At 42.8% G+C, this 7,478-nt stretch overlaps 1 long non-coding RNA gene across 1 annotated transcript; it reads left to right on the top strand.

The window, feature by feature from the left end:
- Window positions 1–6,379: 6,379 nt before the first annotated feature.
- LOC105537037 lies at window positions 6,380–6,814 on the top strand. Its single transcript, XR_001005661.1, has 2 exons — window positions 6,380–6,428; window positions 6,525–6,814. It is a non-coding gene; the product is annotated as an uncharacterized LOC105537037 (long non-coding RNA).
- The last annotated feature ends 664 nt before the right edge of the window (window positions 6,815–7,478 follow it).

The raw sequence follows: 7,478 nt of genomic DNA, 5'->3' as shown, positions 1-7,478 counted from the left end.
TATAAAGACACATGCACACGTATGTTTATTGCAGCACTATTCACAATCGCAAAGACTTGGAACCCACCCAAATGGCCATCAATGATAGACTGGATAAAGGAGATGTGGCACATATATACCATGGAATACTATGCAGCCATGAAAAGGATGAGTTCATGTCCTTTGCAGGGACATGGATGAAGCTGGAAACCATCATTCTCAGCAAACTAACACAGGAACAGTAAACCAAACACCACATATTCTTACTTGTAAGTGGGAGTTGAACGATGAGAACACATGAACACAGGGAGGGGAACATCACACATTGGGGCCTGTCAGGGGGTAGGGGCCTAGGGGAGGGATAGCATTGGGAGAAATACCTAATGTAGATGACGGGTTGATGGGTGCAGCCAACCACCATGGCACATGTATACCTATGTAACAAACCTGCACGTTCTGCACATGTATCGCAGAACTTAAAGTATAATAATAATAAAGACGGCTGGGTGTAGTGGCTCATGTCTGCAATCCTAGCACTTTGGGAGGTCAATGCAGGCAGATCACCTGAGGTTGGGAGTTGAAGACCAGCCTGACCAACATGGAGAAACCCCATCTCTACTAAAAATACAAAAAAATTAGCCAGGCTTGGTGGTGCATGCCTGTAATCCCAGCTACTCAGGAGGCTGAGGCAGGAGAATCGCTTGAACCCAGGAGGCGGAGGTTGCGGTAAGCTGAGATCACGCCACTGCACTCCAGTCTGCGAAACTCCGTCTCAAAAAAAAAAGAAAAAAAATGTATGATGGAAGTGGCTTGGTGGAGGTAGAGACTGGGAATAGAACATATGGCTAGTGTGGTAATCCAGCTAAGTATTGAATTTGGATGGTAGAAGCTCAAGGGGGTTAAAAGGTAGAATTAACATAAGTTTGTGACCAATCAGATGACTTCTAATTTTCTGGCTTGGAGGGTGTTTTATGATTTATATGGGATAATGCAAGTAGCTTCAGTGACTGTCTCTCCAATATATTCATTGGAAAGTTCCCTGAGATGAACCCTACCATTTACTTTTCTTTGTTTGAAACCAAGCTTGCTGCTGGAAAAAAATCACTTAAGTAGGGTTATTACTTTCTGTTGAAATTCATGATCACAATCACTCAGAACTCAACACTTCCCGGCAATCTTTATTTTTAAATTTTTTATTAAAGAAAAAAATTTTTTGAGACCAAGTCTCACTATGTTGCCCAGGCTGAAGTGCAATGGCAATTTACAAGCACAATAATAGCTTGCTATAATCTTGAACTCCTGGACTCAAGCAATCCTCCTGCCTCAGCCTCCCAAGTAGCTGAGACTACAGGCCCACTACCACGCCTGGTTAATTTTTTTTATTTTAATTTTTTTGTGGAGACAGGATCTAGTTATGTTGCCCAGGCTGGTCTCAAACCCCTGATCCTCCTGCCTTGGCCTCCCACAGTGCTGAAAGTGGATGCCGGCAGGCACTGTTCTTATTACCACTCAGCAAACACCACACAAATACACCCGGGTGTGTCTGCCCTCTAGTGGATGCTGGCAGGCACTGTTCCTGTTACCACTCAGCAAGCGCCACACACAGGGGTGTGTCTGCCCTCTAGTGGATCCTGGCAGGAACTGGGAGCAAATGTGACCATAAAAAAATGATTGATTTAAAAAATACCTATTATCTCCAGAGGGAATTTAATTCGAACAGGAAGCTTTTTTTTTTTCTTTTTTCAAATGGGCTGATGGGTAAAAATAATACAAGACTGGAGATGTTGGAAAAAAGTACACTGCGTTTGCCTTTTGGCATCTGTGATGACTGAGTCCTTCCTCAGCGCTGCCACAGGGAGCACATTCACACACATGTCACACAAATACCAGGGTTAGGTAAAAAACGCAAGTGTTACCTGGAGGAAGCCACAAAGGCTATGAGACCAAGTCTTCACCTGGAAGACACTTGACAGTTCAGAAGCTGAGATCCTGTGAGGTGTCTCGGAGAGCTCAGCTGTGACCCTGCACTGTATGGAAGGGTGGGCAGTGGGGCCCAGGCAGGTGAAGAGAATTGTCCACTGTTGAGCATCATCAGCCTAAAACCCACATGCAATGCTGTTGCTGCAAAACCACCGACTGTTGAAGCCATAAACCACAGAAACAGACTCCCTTTATGGTCCTCACTGTGCAACTGGTGACTTTTCAGAAGATGAAGATTAAACATATTAATCATAAATTCAAAGTATCAGAAGAAATACTAGGAGATTCTCTAACCTCTGCTACCATGACTTTTTTTTTTTTTTTGCAAGATTCGTGAATTATTGTAAATAAACTCACAGAGGCCAAAGTGCTCACCTGAAGTCATCCAGAAAGAAGAAGACTGTTAATCCCCACGTCTGAGACATCTGTGTTTTCTTCGGATAATACAAAAATTAAAGATAAGGAGGAGAGAGAGAGAGAGACAGAAAGAGACAGAGAGACAGAGAGTTGGAGCTAAGAGGAAACACTTCCACGTTTTGCCCCCCAAAATTCCCAGTGACCATTACCATTGCCAGCGGGTGAAATCCAAGGCCCTGGCTCCAGGATCCTGCTCTTTCCTTTGGTGACTCCTGTTCAGATTTCACGTAGAAACAACATGGAACTTGTTACACTTCTCTGGACAAGTCATTACGCTCATACTTTGGGCTCACAGGCTCCACTTCCCTGGACACCCCTTCACCCTAAGCTTCAAGTAATTCAGCTTCACCCTTCAGAGAAGAGCTCAGCTGTCACTTCTTCTAAGGATCCTCCCAGGCCACCTCTCCAGCAGAAGGGCCCCCACCTTGCTGTTTGCACATCTGTCCCTCGAGGTGCTGTTGTCCTCTGTGGAGGGTGGGACCCCAGGAACTAGAGCCCCTCTCATGCTGGGCAATCAGTAAGTGTGTGCTGAGTGTATACAAGTGCGGCAAGCTTGCACAGCCTTACAATGTGTACTCTCATGTCTGGAATAGATCCCCATTTTCATTCTTGGTAAAATGAGTAAGTGGGGCTGGGTGACCCATACTCTCTTTTCAACTCAGAAGTCCACATTGAGCCTGACATCAAATAGCTTCCCAGCCAGTGCCAGGCCAGGACCCAGGTTGTTCAATGTGCCTGTGTCCCCCATAGAGTGGGGAAAACATGGAGAAATGGGACCAGCTCTGCTGCCTGCTGCCCAGTGCCCGTCAGCAACTCCAGGCTCACAGAGCCAAGGCAAAGGCACCTGCAGGAGATCTTGGTTATTCATTAGCTGTGATTGGGCTGGGAGGGGAGTATGTTCACTTTTAATTTTCCAGGGAGTAGCATGAGACAGTAAAGTTTGAAATGTGGTGTTTTTGTGTCTTGGCCAAAAAAAAAAAAAGAGAGAAAAAAAGGCCTTTTTACTTTCTCATCCTTGGAGCCACTGGCATTAGCTATGGGCCTGATAGTTTAAGAAAACTTGAACTATGTGAACCAGTATTCTTCAAAGTAATATTTTGATAAACAGTGTAATTTTTTTTTTTTTTTTTTTTTTGAGACAGAGTCTTGCTCTGTCGCCCAGGCTGGAGTGCAGTGGCGCAGTCTCCACTCACTGCAAGCTCTACTTCCTGGGTTCACGCCATTCTCTTGCCTCAGGCTAGGACTACAGTGCCCGCCACCACGGCTGGCTAATTTTTTTTGTATTTTTAGTAGAGACGGGGTTTCACCGTGTTAGCCATGATGGTCTCGATCTCCTGACCTTGTGATCCGCCCGTCTCGGCCTCCCAAAGTGCTGGGATTACAGGCTTGAGCCACCGTGCCTGGCCAATAGTGTCATTCTTTATTACAGCAAAACCATTGCTTAAGTGGGCAAAACTCTAGAGGACAGGAAAACACACTCTTGAAAAAAGGTGGTGATGCCCTGAAATTCAGCAAACTGCACAACAAACGTGTTGTTCTACCCCAGGTCAGAGTGTGTCAGTCATCACTCGATGCTACTCACAGACCACCAACTTCAGAATACCTGCGTGTAAAGGCCTGTACAAAAGTCATAACATAATAATGTAAATAATTTTACAGTATTATTAATAATAAATTATTATTTATATTACACTATTACATAATGTAAAGACTATTAAAACATGTTTGTCTTCAAAGAATGGCCTTGGTTTCTGTGGGCAGTGTCTCCTCATGGAAAGGTAGTGCATTCCTGCTAAATCATGGACAAAAGGGGCCTCCAGGAGCTGCAGGCTGCGGCAGCAGCTTCTTATCTACGTCCTTCACTGCATGATACTGTTGTTGACTTTGAAAGCTTCTTTCGGTCTAGTTTTATCAACAGAGCTAGTATTTCATGAGGATCTACTACATACCAGCTTCCAGAAAGCTAAATGCCTTTTGTTTGTTACTATTCACTAAATACAAATCACAACTCTCTTCTCATTACTCACACAACAAAATTTAGCTGAGGGAGATTGAGTGACTGTCCCAGGGTCACACAGTTACTAAGAGTAGAGTCGTGTTTAGATTCATGTGGGAATGCTGAACACAGAAATGAACCAGTGAAAATATCATACATTCCAAAAGCCTACTCAAGCCATTTGTTCTTATTTTAAGGAAAATCTTTATGCTAATTTTAAACTCCAAATATGTATGAAAGGCAGAGATCTACAGATTTGATTCTGATGTAAGAAATGATGCTCACCAGCTGGTTACTGCTACCACCCCACAACCCTGAGCATACTGGACAAATGTCTAAGCCTCGTGGTTAGTGGGGACAATGCTGGTGGAGTCTGAAGTTGTCATGCAGTGACTCACGCAAGCTTAGGCAGATTTGGTGATATATGACACAGAGATGCAAAGAAATGCCACAGTTGACACACAGGATGGCTCTGGGAGATGCAGAAGGAGCATGTCACCCAAAATAGAGCCAGACAGGCATCCTTAAGGAAGGAGCAAAGGGGCTGCATCTTAAAGAATGAAGAAGAGATCTGTCATGAGAGATGGGACAGGAAGTTCTTGAGAGGCAGAGGGAGAGCATGAGAATGTCGGGAAGGGAGGAGAGATTCTCGCACATCTGGGAAGCTGACAATCCATCAGCATGGCCAGAAGGAAAATAAGGAGGAGGAGCAGAAATAATAGATGAGGCTGGATATAGAAGCAGGGCTGAAGCTGTGTCGATTGTGGTAAAGAGCTGTGATTTTATCCAGAAGGCAATAGGTAGCATTTTAAACAGAGATTTTTTAAAACAAGAGTCAGCAAATATTTTCTGCAAAGGGCTAAATGTTAAATATTTTAAGTTTTCCAAGCCTTACGGTCTCTCTCTCTCAATGACTCAGCTCTTCCATTGTACCATGACAGCAGCCAGAGACGTCATATAACACATGTACGTGGCTGTGTCCCATTACAACTTTACTTACAAACGCAGACTGCGTCAGACATGGCCCGTCCATGGTAGCTTGCCACACCCTGTTTTAGAAAGCTCAGGTTTGTGATACGATGGAGAATGCCTACGAGAGCTCTTGTTTTAAATGATAGAGTGAACATACACTGCAATTCTATCCTGCTTGACCCCAGCTCTTGATAGTGAAAGGTAGAAAAGATAGATAGTAAATAGATAGATGATAGGCAAGTAGATAGATGACAGATAAAGAAAATACATAGCTGTTCCAGAAAACAGAAAGGGATAACTTCATGAACCAAAAACAAAGTAATATACTTTAGAAAGGAAGCAGGCCGGAAAACCCACAGTTGCAAAGTGAATAGAATTTCCAATTGCCTCTTGTAGTCCCTTCCTGGAAGTAGTCACAGCTGACTTCCTCCTCTGTTTTTTGTTTGTTTGTTGTTTGCTTTTTTGTGGGGTTTTCGTTGTTGTTTGCTTTTTTTTTTTTAAATCCCTTTCCCTGCTTTTTTGTCACAGCAGCCTTTGTCACTTCAAACACTGCAAGTGTTCTTTAAAAAAAATTATATCAACCTTTCAATTAAAATGCAACATGTCTGCAACCTGGTATCTAGAGAGGTGAGATGGACAAAGGAGCCCTTGTTACTGCACATTTTCTTGCCCCAGCCTTCACCTTGCACACAGCAACAGACAATGCACAAAGCCACTTCCTTATGGACTTAAATTCTGATCCTTTTATGACCGGCCTTTCCATCCTTCACCTTCCCCTCTCCCATGCTGTGAATGATTGTATTGGACATTTTTGTTTTAATCTCAGTGACAGGGGAACACAGGTAGCTCTAATATAACTGTGACCCAGATGCTTCTGTTTCTAGCATGTATGTATTTTGTAGCAAATATTTACATCCATCACTTTTCACTGTCTTTTGAAAATAATTAGGCAATATCTCATCTGAGGTAGAACGTTTCTAGTGGTTGTGTTCTAAGGTTAAAAAACTAATCTGTTCTCTTTCCACTGCATTCCAGGAACAGTAAGAGGACCTTTTGCTTGAATAATTTTTATCCACACTACAGAGTGGGTAATGAGCAGATTATGTAAAAACAATTCTGCTTCACTTCAGTAACAGCCTCCTCAACTCATTTTTTCTCAACAAACTTATTTTTCCTGCAGAAGAATCCCAGGCTTCTTAGAGAACCCAGTGACTTTTTGCACCTTCAATCGGTGAAATCATCGTGTTTTCTTCTGCCGTATCCATAGTTCAAACAAAGATGAGGCAAAGCTAGACTCATTCCTGAAGGAACCCAAGAAATTCCTCCTTTCTCTCTCTGGAATGAAATGAATTCTCTAGATCATCAGTTCTAACCTTCAAAAACCAAACCTGTTTGTGAGATCTCCTTTAAATACTACTGTAGACCCCAGTGTTTATTCATCAAATTTTTGAATATTTGTTTTATTTGGAATCAATTTATTTGTAAGTTTAGTATTTGTATTAATATAAGGGAGAAATGTTTAAATCTGTCTATGTCATATGTGCCTCTGGCTTATTGCCCAATTAATTTTAGCCTCAGGCTAAATTTTGGTTTCTGTCTTTAATTTTTGTCAGAACAGATATAAGTGATCTCAAAACATCTGCTTTTATTGTAGCAACTCATGCTGCCATCTCCATTCCTCTCTCTCTTCTTGCAGTCTGGGTGGAGATTCTTTAATATGAACATTTCAACCACCTTCACTCGCCCATGTCCACTATCAGCACATTCAAACTTATCCAGCCAAGGCTGTCATCCTAGGCCAGGGATTTTTTAGGAATCTATTTTGCTGTGATGCGGCTGGCACCCCTTTGACTCACTGTATCACCCCAGGGTTCTTTTCATTTTAGGAGCCCAAGAGGGCAGAAAAAGAAATAGGTGAGTAATTAAATCCTCTGAGTCAGGAGCGTCTCTCCTTGTGCTAAGCAATGTTGTAGAATATCATATTTAGTAAGCTCCTAGCAGATGAGCCACGTGACTGCTAAGCACACACGCCTGCTTGCTGCTGTGAGCTCAGACACCATCATCATTAGTCCTTTCCACCTCTGGAGGGAATTATAAAGGCCACTTAATAACCTGTAAATCATAGAGAGTTAAA

Source organism: Mandrillus leucophaeus, unplaced genomic scaffold, assembly GCF_000951045.1.
Source record: "Mandrillus leucophaeus isolate KB7577 unplaced genomic scaffold, Mleu.le_1.0 Scaffold168, whole genome shotgun sequence".
Classification (NCBI taxonomy): domain Eukaryota; kingdom Metazoa; phylum Chordata; class Mammalia; order Primates; family Cercopithecidae; genus Mandrillus; species Mandrillus leucophaeus.
The sequence above is the reverse complement of the archived record's forward strand: the minus strand, read 5'-3'. Positions and strand labels throughout refer to the sequence as shown.